The sequence below is a fragment of the Lagenorhynchus albirostris genome, chromosome 13 (genome assembly GCF_949774975.1).
Source record: "Lagenorhynchus albirostris chromosome 13, mLagAlb1.1, whole genome shotgun sequence".
NCBI classification, from domain to species: domain Eukaryota; kingdom Metazoa; phylum Chordata; class Mammalia; order Artiodactyla; family Delphinidae; genus Lagenorhynchus; species Lagenorhynchus albirostris.
Genome location: NC_083107.1, coordinates 18365591 through 18381173, shown reverse-complemented (window position 1 = coordinate 18381173; position 15583 = coordinate 18365591). Strand labels below are relative to the sequence as shown.

Here is a 15583-nt window from a genome sequence, read left to right as displayed (position 1 = left end):
ACTGTGCTCCATAGTGGCTGTATCAACTTACATTCACACAAACAGTGCAAGAGGGTTCCTTTTTCTGCAGACCCTCTCCAAGATTTGTTGTTTGTAGATATTCTGATGATACTCATTCTAACTGGAGTGAGGTGATTCTTCATTGTAATTTCGATTTGCATTTCTCTAATAATTAGTGATGTTGAGCAGCTTTTCATGTGCTTCTTGGCCATCTGTATGTCTTCTTTGGAGAAATGTCTATTTAGGTCTTCTGCCCATTTTTGGACTGGGTTGTTTGTTTATTAAATATTGAGCTGCATGAGCTGTTTATATATTTTGGAGATTAATCTTTTGTCAGTTGATTAATTTGCAAATATTTTCTCCTGTTCTGAAGGTTGTCTTTTCGTCTTGTTTATGGTTTCCCTTGCTGTGCAAAAGCTTTGAAGTTTCATTAGGTCCCATTTGTTTATTTTTGTTTTTATTTCCATTACTATAGGAGGTGGATCAAAAAAGATCTTGCTGTGATTAATCCTAAAGAGTGTTCTCCTTATGTTTTCCTCTAAGAGTTTTATAGTGCCCAGTCTTACATTGAGGTCTCTAATCCATTTTGAGTTTATTTTTGTGTATGGTATTAGGGAGTGTTCTAATTTCATTATTTTACATGCAGCTGTCCAGTTTTCCCAGCACCACTTATTGAAGAGACTGTCTTTTCTCTATTGTATATCCTTGCCTCCTTTGTCATAGATTAGTTGACCATAGGTGCATGGGTTTATCTCTGGGCTTTCTATCTTGTTCCATTGATCTCTGTTTCTGTTTTTGTGTCAATACCTTATTGTCTTGATTACTGTAGCTTTGTAGTATAGTCTGAAATCAGGGAGGCTGATTCCTCCTGCTCTGCTTTTTTTTTTTTTTTTTTTTTTTTTTCCTCAAGACTGCTTTGGCTATGCAGAGTCATTGATGTCCCCATACAAATTTTAAGATTTTTTGTTCTAGTTCCATAAAACATGCTATTTGTAATTTGATAGGGATTGCATTGAATCTGTAGATTGCTTTGGGTAGTATAGTCATTTTTAAAATATTGATTCTTCCAATCCAAGAAGATGGTATATCTCTTCATCTATTGGTATCATCTTTAATTTCTTTCATCAGTGTCTTATAGTTTTCTGCATACAGGTCTTTTCTCCCCCTAGGTAGATTTATTCCTAGGTATTTTATTCTTTTTGCTACAATGGTAAATGGGAGTGTTGCCTTAATTTATCTTTCAGATTTTTCATCATTAGTGTGTAGGAATGCAAGAGATTTTTGTGCATTAATTTTGTATCCTGCAACTTTACCAAATTCATTGATTAGCTCTAGTAGTTTTCTGGTAGCATTTTTAGGATTCTCTATTTATATTATCATGTCATCTGTGGCAAACAGTGACAGTGTTACTTCTTCTTTTCCAATTTGTATTCCTTTTATTTCTTTTTCTTCTCTGATTGCCATGGCTAGGACTTCCAAAACTATGTTGAATAATAGTGGTGAGAGTGGACATCCTTTTCTTCTTCCTGATCATAGAGGAAATGCTTTCAGTTTTTCACCATTGAGAATGATGTTTGCTGTGGGTTTGTCATGTATGGCCTTTATAATGTTGAGGTAGGCTCCCTCTATGTCCACTTTCTGGAGAGTTTTTTATCATAAATGGTGTTGAATTTTGTCAAAAGCTTTTTCTGCATCTATTGAGATGATCATATGGTTTTTCTCCTTCAATTTGTTAATATGGTGTATCATGTTGATTGATTTACATATATTGAAGAATCCTTGGATAAATCCCACTTTATCATGGTGTATGATCCTTTTAATGTGTTGTTGGATTCTGTTGGCTAATACTTTGTTGAGGAGTTTTACATCTATATTCATCAGTGATATTGGTCTGTAATTTTCTTTTTTTTATAGTATCTTTGTCTGGTTTTGGTATCAGGGTGATCATGGCCTCATAAAATAAGTTTGGGAGTGCCCCTTCCTATGCAATTTTTTGGAAGAGTTTTAGAAGGATGGGTGTTAACTTTTCTCTAAATGTTTCATATATTCACCTGTGAAGCCATCTGGTCCCGGACTTTTGTTTGTTGGAAGATTTTTAATCACAGTTTCAATTTCATTATTGTGATTGGTCTTTTCATATTTTCTATTTCTTCCTGGTTCAGTCTTGGAAGGTTATAACTTTCTAAGAATTTGTCCATTTCTTTCATGTTGTCCATTTTATTGGTATAGAGATGCTTAGTAGTCTCTCAGGATGCTTTGTATTTCTGTGGTGTGTGTTGTAACTTCTCCTTTTACATTTTGAATTTTATTGATTTGAGTCCTCTCCCTCTTTTTCTTGATTAGTCTGGTTAATGGTTTATCAATTTTGTTTATCTTCTCAAAGAAGCAGCTTTTAGTTTTATTGATCTTTGCTATTGTTTTCTTTGTTTCTATTTCATTTATTTCTGCTCTGATCTTTATGATTTCTTTCTTTCTGGTAACTTTGGGTTTTGTTTGTTCTTCTTTCTCTAGTAAAAATATGGAATGCTCCATGAATTTGCATGTCTTCTTTGTGCAGGGACCATGCTAATCTTCTCTGTATCATTCCAATTTTAGTATATGTGCTGCCAAAGGGAGCAAAGCTGCACATCTTTGACAGCATTTGTTATTTTGTTATTTTAAAACTTAAAAAGAAGGATGCTTGTCTGATGAGTGTGATATAGAGACATTGTGTGAGGGTAAAAATGCCATTAAACATCTGTGACATTCAGTAGCATCTTCAGAAGAGCCATGCCGTAGATTGAATTAAAAAAAAAGAGTAAAACAACTATTACAAATATATTCAAGGATTTAAAGAAATATATCAGGCTTCCCTGGTGGCACAGTGGTTGGGAGTCCACCTGCCGATGCAGGGGACACAGGTTCGTGCCCCAGTCCGGGAAGATCCCACATGCTGCGCAGTGGCTGGGCCCGTGAGCCATAGCCACTGGGCCTGTGCATCCAGAGCCTGTGCTCTGCAAAGGGAGAGGCCACAACAGTGAGAGGCCCGTGTACCGCAAAAAGAAAAAAAAAAAGCAGATACTTTTAGACAGTTTTGTTTTTTATTAGGAGTGTGTGACCTAATATCTCTCCTAGGTCTTCAGTAAATCCTGTTTCTCAATAATGATTATACGTAAGTGTAACTTTTAAAGATAATTTTAAGAAATGCTGAGTTATATGTTCAAATAGGTGCTAGCAGGACTTGATCAAAAATAGTGAATAAAGAGAAAGATAACTTCTCATTTACATAATATTAAACTTCATACAATCTAACATTCCAAAAGCATGAGAATTGATTTCTTTTTGCCACTTCAACTTCCCTGTTCAATGAGATCACTCACTGATACATCACCATAAATGTTCAAATCTATTCTGCAGCCATAATCATGGTGTAGAATCTTATCATCACCTGGCTTATTGTGACATCTTATGGTGGCTCATTGTTATTGGGCATCAAGTGAGTTACTGCCATCAGCCATGGTAAGTAGTGGCACACAAGGACTGTTATGTCAAACCAAGGAGGGCCAATTTCCATCTTGAATTCTAAGTAGAAACAGATTTCGGTCAGTGTGGTTTAAAGTTCTCCTCCAACCCACTGTTGCTAGAGTATATATAATGTTGTAGTAAATAGCACTTGAGGAACAGAAATAATCCAGTGATACAACATTGAAATTGTATTTATAAGAAAGAAAATTACAGGCATTTGTTAAGCAAAACAGGCCAATGGCATTTTGTTGATTATATGTAAAATTAAAGCCATTCTTGAAATTAATCTTTAGAAAGTTTGTCCATAAGCATAAGACTTATAACAAGTAAGCATCTATTTTTGTCACTCACTTTAGTTCAGGAGCTTAACATCTACTATTTCTCACAATTTTGGCAAGCCTTTTTGAAATCACTAACTGTATCCCTTCTACTTGGATAAAAAACAAGAAAGGTCTCAAGCTTACCAGGCTATACATTTATGCTACACCACCTCTCATAAAGTGAGACAAGGGCCAAAACCTTCTAAATCAATACACATTACAGAATTTTGCCTTACCATGACTTATATTGAATGAATATGCTTCATTCACTGACATTTTTCTCTCTTTGAAACATCCCACAATGTAGTGAGTCTTCTACAGTGTTACCTAAGTTGTCTTCAAATAGCAAATGCCATCACATCACTTTCCTTTTTGAAAACTTCCCATTAACTGTAGGATATACACACTTCCTAGTTCAGCATTTACGATCTTTCATGATGTGACTCCAATCTTTGTTCAAATTATTCCCTGCAGTTACTCCTGTATCACGGTTGTTTAGCCACATTCAATTTCTCATACTTCCTCATCAGAGTGTCCTTTCATAACTCTGGGGCTCTGCACATGATGCAAAGTTTTTAAGAATTTATTTTTTATTTTTTTGCGGTACGTGGGCCTCTCACTGTTGTGGCCTCTCCCATTGTGGAGCACAGGCTCTGGACGCGCATGCTCAGCGGCCATGGCTCACGGGCCTAGCCGCTCCGCGGCATGTGGATCTTCCCGGACCGGGGCACGAACCCGTGTCCCCTGCATCGGCAGGCGGACTCTCAACCACTGTGCCACCAGGGAAGCCCAAGACTTTATTTTTACAGCAGTATTAGGTTTCCAGTAAATAGCCTTTTCAGATTGGCTTTTTCCACTTAGTAATAGGTATTTAAGTTTCCTTCATGTTTTTTCATGGCTTGATAGCTCATTTCTTTGTAGTGTTGAATAATATTACATTGTCTGGATGTAACACACTTTATCTATTACCCTACTGAAGGACACGATGACTTCCAAATTTTAGGAACTATGGATAAAGCTGTTATAAACAACCATAAGCATGTTTTCGGGTGGATATAAGTTTTTAACTCCTTTGGGTAAATATCAATAGGTGTGACTGCTGAATTGTATGTAAGAGTATGTTTAGTTTTGTGAGAAATGCCGAAGTGTCTTCCAAAATGGTGCAGCATTTTGCATTCCCACCAGCAATGTATGAGGGTTCCTGTTGCTCTACATCCTTGTCAGCCCTGGGGGTTATCAATGTTCTAGATTTTGGCCATTTCAATTGGTGTGTAACTCATTATTTTAATTTGCTTTTCCATGATGGCATAAGAGTAGAACATCTTTTCATATGCTTATTTGTTATCTGTGTATTTTATTTGGTGAGATGTGTTAAGGTCCTTGGCACATTCTTCAAATGAGTTGTTTGTTTCATTATTGGTGTGTTTTAAGAGTTCTTTGTGTAGTTTAGATAACCATATTCTATCAGATATGTCCCTTGCAAATATATTCTCCAAAGGTTTGGCTTGTCCCCTCATTCTTTTAGCATTATCTTTCACAGAGCAGAACTGTTTAATAATAATAAAGTCCAGCTTATCAAATGTTTCTTTTATGGATTGTACCTTTAGTGTGTATCTAAATTGGCATCATCATGCCCAAGGTCATCTAGGTTTTGTCCTATGTCATCATCTAAGAGTTTTATAGTTTTGCATTTTATACTTAGGTCTGTGATTCATTTTGAGTTAATTTTTGTGAATGGCTTAAGGTCCATGTCTAGATTCATTTTTTTTTCATGTGGATACCCAGTTGTTCTAGCACCATTTGTTGAAGAGAATATCTACTCTCTACTGTATTGCTTTTGCTCCTTCATCTAAGATCAGTTATCAATAGGAATGATGAGAAGCACTTAGGAGGTAGTATTAATAAGACTTGATAATAAATTATTTGTGGAAATAGGTGTTTGATGGTTGGATACTACAACTCATTTTCACACATTCTGTAAATAATATTTAGATTTTCCTGAATCAGCATTCTGATGAAAGGAATTGTGGATATTTTCTGATGCAATAAAGGTAAAGTTTCTTTGAGATTCTGGGCCTCCTTTTTACAAACATTTATTTTTGATGATGAGGTGTCAGGCAGAAATCTCCAAGGTGCTTTATTTTTCAGATGAGTTGTGAAAAGATATGTCTGTACATTTTTTCACTGAATTCATGACCCAGGTGAGTGATATTTTGCAAAGAAGTTTAATATGGCTTTGCAGTTTCAGCATTTAGGAGCTATGGAAATGTGGGGTTCACTTTCCTTTAATGCTTCTTTTCTATCCATTTCTAAGGTCACAAGCAATCTATACAAAGCCTTTGTTGTCACTTCAGAAATTGCTCAATCTCTAAATCCTGTCTTCTATTTGTAAATATTTCTCATATCTGGCTCTTTGTCTTTAATCTATTGGCCTCATACCTAAATTTTTCTTCTCAGTTTAGTTTCTTTGTTTTGACAATTCCTTGCTTATGATTTAGAATCTCAGCAAGCTTATTCTTTGGAGAACCCTTCTCAGAATTTTTTATGAATATGAGATGCTAAGATCTTACAATGAAGTTATATTTCTGGAATATATCAATTGGGTTTTGATCTCAATAATACTGGCTTATATTGTTTTCCCCTAAATGTACAGATTAGAAGTAGCAAGAGAAGACTAACAGTGAATTTGCCTTGGCATGTTGGTAAACAGTTGAGGAGTACAGTCTTGCTTGTTCAAGATTAGTTTTGAGCTATAGTGGAAAAGTAAAATTAACAAATATCCAGAGAACATTATGCTTAAATAATAGAATGACAAAAATGATGAGACCTATGTCCTGCAGATATTTCCTTTTCTCTTCTCCTTTTTTCTCTGAAAAGATGGCACAAGGTGAAAAAACTTTAAAAATTTAGATTTTAGTAGGGCAGTAATGTCTATATTTTAGTATGCACATTAAAAAACTAAATGAAGATACATATGGAGGCAAATGATATTAGCAAAGGACACACACACACACACACACACACACACACACACACACACACACAAAACGTATTCCAAAAGGCCTTCAAGACCTTTGTGATTAAACTAGGGATTTTCGGAAGGCGGAAGATGGCGGAAGAGTAAGACGCAGAGATCACCTTCCTCCCCACAGATACACCAGAAATACATCTACACGTGGAACAACTCCTACAGAACACCTACTGAAGGCTGGCAGAAGACCTCAGACCTCCCAAAAGGCAAGAAACTCCCCACGTACCTGGGTAGGGCAAAAGAAAAAACAGAGACAAAAGAATAGGGACGGCACCTGCACCAGTGGGAGGGAGCTGTGAAGGAGGAAAAGTTTCCACATTCTAGGAAGCCCCTTCGCGGGCGGAGACTGCGGGAGGCGGAGGGGGGAGCTTCGAAGCTGCGGAGGAGTGCACAGCAACGGGTGCGGAGGGCAAAGCGGGGAGATTCCCGCACAGAGGATCGGTGCCGACCGGCACTCACCAGCCCGAGAGGCTTGTCTGCTCACCCGCCGGGGCGGGCGGGGCTGCGAGCTGAGGCCGGAGCGCAGGGAGAGGACTGGGGTTGGCGGCTTGAACATAGCCTGAAGGGGTTAGTGCACCACAGCTAGCCGGGAGGGAGTCCGGGGAAAAGCCTGCACCTGCAGAAGAGGCAGGAGACTTTTCCTTCCCTCTTTGTTTCCTGGGGCGTGAGGAGAGGGGTTTAAGAACGCTGCTTAAAGGAACTCCAGAGACGGGCGCGAGCCGCGGCTGAAAGCGCGGAATCCAGAGACGGGCGCGAGCCGCGGCTGAAAGCGCGGAATCCAGAGACGGGCGGGAGACGTTAAGGCTGCTGCTGCCGCCACCGAGGGGCCTGTGTGCGAGCACAGGTCACTCTCCACACCCCTCTTCCGCGGAGCCTGTACAGCCCGCCACTGCCGGGTTCCCGGGATCCAGGGACAACTTCCCCGGGAGAGCTCACAGCGCGCCTCAGGCTGGTGCAAAGTCACGCCGGCCTTTGCCACCGCAGGCCCGCCCCGCACTCTGTGCCCCTCCGTCCCCGCCGGCCTGAGTGCGCCAGAGCCCCCAATCAGCGGCTCTTTTAACCCCATCCTGTCTGAGCAAAAAACAGACGCCCTCCAGCGATCTACACGCAGTGGCAGGGCCAAATCCAAAGCTTAGCCCTGGGAGCTGTGAGAACAAAGAAGAGAAAGGGAAATCTCTCCCAGCAGCCTCAGAAGCAGCGGATTAAAGCTCCACAATCAACTTGATGTACCCTGCATCTGTGGAATACCTGAATAGACAACCAATCATCCCAAATTAAGGAAGTGGACTTTAGGAGCAAGATCTATGATTTTTTCCCCTTTCCTCTTTTTGTGAATGTGTATGTGTATGCTTCTGTGTGAGATCTTGTCTGTATAGTCTTGCTTCCACCATTTGTCCTAGGGTTCTATCCGTCCATGTTTTTTTTTTTAATTTTTTTCTTAATAATTAATTTTAATAACCTTATTATACTTTACCTTCGTTCTTTCTTTCTTTCTTTCCGTCCTTCCTTCCCTCCTTTAGACAACGAATCATCCCAAATTGAGGAGGTGGTCTCTGACAGCAAGATTTAGGATTTTTCCCCATTTACCTCTTTTAGTGAGGGTGTATGTGTATGCTTCTGTGTAAGATTTTGTCTGTATAGCTTTGCTTCCAACATTTGTCCTAAGGTTCTTTCCGTCCCTTTTTTTTTTTTCTAAATAAGAAGTTTTTAATTCAATAACTTTATTATACTTTATTTTATTTTTACTGTATCTTCTTTCTTTCTGTCTTTTTTCCTTCTTTCCCTCCTTCCTTCCTTCCTCCCTCCCTCCCTCCCTCCTTTCTTTCCTTCTTGCCTTCTTTCCTTCTTTGCTTCTTTCTTTCTTCCTTCCTTCGTACCCTCCTTTCCTTCTTTCTTTCCTCATACTTCTACTAATTCCCTCTACTTTTTCTCCCTTTTATCCTGAGCCTGTGGATGAAAAGCTTTTGGTGCTCCAGCCAGGAGGCAGGGCTCTGCCTCTGAGGTAGGACAGCCAACTTCAGGACACTGATCAACAAGAGACCTCCCAGCTCCACATAATATCAAACGGCGAAAATCTCCCAGAGACCTCCATCTTAACACCAGCACCCAGCTTCACTCAACGACCAGCAAGCCACAGTGCTGGAAAACCTATGCCAAACAACTAGCAAAACAGGAACACAACCCCACCCATTAGCAAAGAGGCTGCCTAAAATCATAATAAGGCCACAGACACCCCCAAACACACCACCAGACATGAACCTGCCCACTAGAGAGACAAGATCCAGCCTCATCCACCACAACACAGGCACTAGCCCCCTCCACCAGGAAGCCTACACAACCCACTGAACCAACCTTAGCCACTGGAGACAGACATCAAAAACAGGAGGAACTACAAACCTGCAGCCTGCAAAAAGGAGACCCCAAACACAGTAAGATAAGCAAAATGAGAAGACAGAAAAACACACAGCAGATAAAGGAGCAAGATAAAAATGCACTAGACCTAACAAATGAAGAGGAAATAGGCAGTCTACCTGAAAGAGAATTCAGAATAATGATAGTAAGGTTGATCCGAAATCTTGGAGATAGAATGGACAATAGATTGGACAAAATGCAAGAATCAGTTAACAAGGACCTAGAAGAACTAAAGATGAAACAAGCAATGATGAACAACACAATAAATGAAATTAAAAGTACTCTAGATGGGATCAATAGCAGAATAACTGAGGCAGAAGAACGGATAAGTGACCTGGAAGATAAAATAGTGGAAATAACTACTGCAGAGCAGAATAAAGAAAAAAGAATGAAAAGAACTGAGGACAGTCTCAGAGACCTCTGGGACAACATTAAACGCACCAACATTCGAATTATAGGGGTTCCAGAAAAAGAAGAGAAAAAGAAAGGGACTGAGAAAATATTTGAAGAGATTATAGTTGAAAACTTCCCTAATATGGGAAAGGAAATAGTTAATCAAGTCCAGGAAGCACAGAGAGTCCCATACAAGATAAATACAAGGAGAAATACGCCAAGACACATATTAATCAAACTGTCAAAAATTAAATACAAAGAAAGCATATTAAAAGCAGCAAGGGAAAAACAACAAATAACACATAAGGGAATCCCCATAAGGTTAACAGCTGATCTCTCAGCAGAAACCCTACAAGCCAGAAGGGAGTGGCAGGACATACTGAAAGTGATGAAGGAGAAAAACCTGCAGCCAAGACTACTCTACCCAGCAAGGATCTCATTCAGATTTGATGGAGAAATTAAAACCTTTACAGACAAGCAAAAGCTGAGAGAGTTCAGCACCACCAAACCAGCTTTACAACAAATGCTAAAGGATCTTCTCTAGGCAAGAAACACAAGAGAAGGAAAAGACCTATAATAACGAACCCAAAACAATTTAGAAAATGGGAATAGGAACATACATATCGATAATTACCTTAAATGTAAATGGACTAAATGCTCCCACCAAAAGACACAGATTAGCTGAATGGATACAAAAACAAGACCCTTATATATGCTGTCTACAAGAGACCCACTTCAGACCTAGAGACACATACAGACTGAAAGTAAGGGGATGGAAAAAGATATTCCATGCAAATGGAAGCCAAAAGAAAGCTGGAGTAGCAATTCTCATATCAGACAAAATAGACTTTAAAATAAGGACTATTAAAAGAGACAAAGAAGGACACTACATAATGATCAAGGGATCGATCCAAGAAGAAGATATAACAATTGTAAATATTTATGCACCCAACATAGGAGCACCTCAATACATAAGGCAAATACTAACAGCCATAAAAGGGGAAATCGACAGTAACACATTCATAGTAGGGGACTTAAACACCCCACTTTCACCCATGGACAGATCATCCAAAATGAAAATAAATAAGGAAACACAAGCTTTAAATGATACATTAAACAAGATGGACTTAATTGATATTTATAGGACACTCCATCCAAAAACAACAGAATACACATTTTTCTCAAGTGCTCATGGAACATTCTCCAGGATAGATCATATCTTAGGTCACAAATCAAGCCTTGGTAAATTTAAGAAAATTGAAATTGTATCAAGTATCTTTTCTGACCACAACGCCATGAGACTAGATATCAATTACAGGAAAAGATCTGTAAAAAATACAAACACATGGAGGCTAAACAATACACTACTTAATAATGAAGTGACCACTGAAGAAATCAAAGAGGAAATCAAAAAATACCTAGAAACAAACGACAATGGAGACACAACGACCCAAAACCTGTGGGATGCAGCAAAAGCAGTTCTAAGGGGGAAGTTTATAGCAATACAAGCCCACCTTAAGAAGCAGGAAACATCTCGAATAAACAACCTAACCTTGCACCTCAAGCAATTAGAGAAAGAAGAACAAAAAAACCCCAAAGCTAGCAGAAGGAAGGAAATCATAAAAATCAGATCAGAAATAAATGAAAAAGAAATGAAGGAAACAATAGCAAAGATCAATAAAACTAAAAGCTGGTTCTTTGAGAAGATAAACAAAATAGATAAACCACTAGCCAGACTCATCAAGAAAAAAAGGGAGAAGACTCAAATCAATAGAATTAGAAATGAAAAAGGAGCAGTAACAACTGACACTGCAGAAATAAAAGAGATCATGAGAGATTACTACAAGCAACTCTATGCCAATAAAATGGACAATCTGGAAGAAATGGACAAATTCTTGGAAATGCACAACCTGCCAAGACTGAATCAGGAAGAAATAGAAAATATGAACAGACCAATCACAAGCACTGAAATTGAAACTGTGATTAAAAATCTTCCAACAAAGAAAAGCCCAGGACCAGATGGCTTCACAGGCGAATTCTATCAAACATTTAGAGAAGAGCTAACACCTATCCTTCTCAAACTCTTGCAAAATATAGCAGAGGGAGGACCACTCCCTAACTCCTTCTACGAGGCCACCATCACCTTGATACCAAAACCAGACAAGGATGTCACAAAGAAAGAAAACTACAGGCCAATATCACTGATGAACATAGATGCAAAAATCCTCAACAAAATACTAGCAAACAGAATCCAACAGCACATTAAAAGGATCATACACCATGATCAAGTGGGGTTTATTCCAGGAATGCAAGGATTCTTCAATATACGCAAATCTATCAATGTGATAAACCATATTAACAAACTGAAGGAGAAAAACCATATGATCATCTCAATAGATGCAGAGAAAGCTTTTGACAAAATTCAACACCCATTTATGATAAAAACCCTGCAGAAAGTAGGCATAGAGGGAACTTTCCTCAACATAATAAAGGCCATATATGACAAGCCCACAGCCAACATCATCCTCAATGGTGAAAAACTGAACGCATTTCCACTAAGATCAGGAACAAGACAAGGTTGCCCACTCTCACCACTCTTATTCAACATAGTTTTGGAAGTTTTAGCCACAGCAATCAGAGAAGAAAAGGAAATAAAAGGAATCCAAATCAGAAAAGAAGAAGTAAAGCTGTCACTGTTTGCAGATGACATGATCCTATACATAGAGAACCCTAAAGATGCTACCAGAAAACTACTAGAGCTAATCAATGAATTTGGTAAAGTGGCAGGATACAAAATTAATGCACAGAAATCTCTGGCATTCCTATATACTAATGATGAAAAATCTGAAAGTGAAATCAAGAAAACACTCCCATTTACCATTGCAACAAAAAGAATAAAATATCTAGGAATAAGCCTACCTAAGGAGACAAAAGACCTGTATACAGAAAATTATAAGACACTGATGAAAGAAATTAAAGATGATGTAAATAGATGGAGAGATATACCATGTTCTTGGATTGGAAGAATCAACATTGTGAAAATGACTCTACTACCCAAAGCAATCTATAGATTCAATGCAATCCCTATCAAACTACCACTGGCATTTTTCACAGAACTAGAACAAAAAATTTCACAATTTGTATGGAAACACAAAAGACCCCGAATAGCCAAAGCAATCTTGAGAACGAAAGAAGGAACTGGAGGAATCAGGCTCCCTGACTTCAGACTATACTACAAAGCTACAGTCATCAAGACGGTATGGTACTGGCACAAAAACAGAAAGATAGATCAATGGAACAGGATAGAAAGCCCAGAGATAAACCCATGCACATATGGACACCTTATCTTTGATAAAGGTGGCAGTAATGTACAATGGAGAAAGGACAGCCTCTTCAATAAGTGGTGCTGGGAAAACTGGACAGGTACATGTAAAAGTATGAGATTAGATCACTCCCTAACACCATACACAAAAATAAGCTCAAAATGGATTAAAGACCTAAATGTAAGGCCAGAAACTATCAAACTCTTAGAGGAAAACATAGGCAGAACACTCTATGACATAAATCAAAGCAAGATCCTTTCTGACCCACCTCCTAGAGTAATGGGAATAAAAACAAAAATAAACAAATGGGACCTAATGAAACTTCAAAGCTTTTGCACAGCAAAGGAAACCATAAACAAGACCAAAAGACAACCCTCAGAATGGGAGAAAATATTTGCAAATGAAGCAACCGACAAAGGATTAATCTCCAAAATTTACAAGCAGCTCATGCAGCTCAATAACAAGAAAACAAACAACCCAATCCAAAAATGGGCAGAAGACCTAAATAGACATTTCTCCAAAGAAGATATACAGACTGCCAACAAACACATGAAAGAATGCTCAACATCATTAATCATTAGAGAAATGCAAATCAAAAGTACAATGAGATATCATCTCACACCAGTCAGAATGGCCATCATCAAAAAATCTAGAAACAATAAATGCTGGAGAGGGTGTGGAGAAAAGGGAACACTCTTGCACTGCTGGTGGGAATGTGAATTGGTTCAGCCACTATGGAGAACAGTATGGAGGTTCCTTAAAAAACTACAAATAGAACTACCATATGACCCAGCAATCCCACTACTGGGCATATACCCTGAGAAAACCAAAATTCAAAAAGAGTCATGTACCAAAATGTTCATTGCAGCTCTATTTACAATAGCCCGGAGATGGAAACAACCTAAGTGCCCATCATCGGATGAATGGATAAAGAAGATGTGGCACATATATACAATGGAATATTACTCAGCCATAAAAAGAAACGAAATTGAGCTCTTTGTAATGAGGTGGATAGACCTAGAGTCTGTCATACAGAGTGAAGTAAGTCAGAAGAAAAAGACAAATACCATATGCTAACACGTATATATGGAATTTAAGGAAAAAATGTCATGAAGAGCCTAGGAGTAAAGCAGGAATAAAGACGCAGACCTCTTAGAGAACGGACTTGAGGTTATGGGGAGGGGGAAGGGTGAGCTGTGACAGGGCGAGAGAGAGTCATGGGCATATACACACTAACAAATGCAGTAAGGTAGATAGCTAGTGGGAAGCAGCCGCATGGCACAGGGATATTGGCTCGGTGCTTTGTGACAGCCTGGAGGGGTGGGATGGGGAGGGTGGGAGGGAGGGAGACGCAACAGGGAAGACATATGGGAACATATGTTTATGTATGACTGATTCACTTTGTTATAAAGCAGAAACTAACACACCATTGTAAAGCAATTATACCCCAATAAAGATGTTAAAAAAAAAAAAAACTAGGGATTTTCAATATTTAAAAAATATAGAGTATAATATTCTTCAAAATAAAAATGTAAAAATTCCTACAGATAAAAGCAGAAGAAAGAGTGTATGTTATGTTGAATAAAGTAAAATAAAGACACTATTACCTTTAAAATATCATCTGACTTCTGGAACCTTCTAAAACACCCAAGAATACACAGAAAACAAAGGCGGTTTATACGTGTGACAACGTGGATTTGCTCAGCCACCACCTGAGGTTAAGCTCAAACTTGGTCTCACAAGTGGACAGTAAGAGTATCAGAGACTCTACGTAGCACTCCACCTATATGTTTTCTTCTCCCCAGGAGACCCAGGATCTCTTACAACCCAGAAGTTAACTAGTTCTCCATATACGTCTGGGAGATGAGGTTGGAATTGATGCACTTACAACAACCCTTACCTTTTCAGTTTCTCAGTGAAAGCCTCTGAGAAAACAGTCAACAAAAAAATAGAAGACAATTAATGTAGATTTACATAGAGAAAGAAAGGAACTCACAATTCAATTCCTTCAAATAAAAACTGTGACAAGACAGACTCAATACTACCAGATCATACTGCAACGTATCAGAAACCTCATCCTTTCAGAATATCAGTGAACTCATTAACAGGAAGAGCTGGGGGAGGTTTAATTTTAGCTTTTAAGCAAACTGCAGTGAAAAGAGCATAAAATAATCTGAAGCAGTTGAATATTTACAGAAAAGGGAGAAAAAGATTACAAGTAAACAATGATAGTTTAAAATGGAATAATATTAAAGACAAACTTCTGAGGACTCAATTCAATAAATCTAGAATATAATAATAATAAGTAGAGAAACCGTGATACTTTAAAAGCTAGAGACATATGTAACAACTTCCATTACACATGTTCCCCTTTTAACTAAGGGGTAAAAGGAGAAAGTAAAGCTCATATTGCATAAAAATTAGAAAACAAATTAATGAAAGCTCTAAAAAATCCTAACCTGGGAGAGAGGTCTAAAAATGTACTGAAAACAACATTCATAACATTGTATGATTATTAGGCAATAATTAACATAAGTAAGCAGGTAACATAGCAGAAATTAATTTGTTCATAGGGAGTGATAAAACATTTGGAAATTTCA

The 15583-nt window shown here is 38.3% G+C and overlaps 1 non-coding gene across 1 annotated transcript; it reads right to left on the bottom strand.

The window, feature by feature from the left end:
- Positions 1–2512: 2512 nt before the first annotated feature.
- Positions 2513–2619, bottom strand: LOC132532024 (U6 spliceosomal RNA). Its single transcript, XR_009544285.1, has one exon. It is a non-coding gene; the product is annotated as a U6 spliceosomal RNA (small nuclear RNA).
- Positions 2620–15583: the final 12964 nt, after the last annotated feature.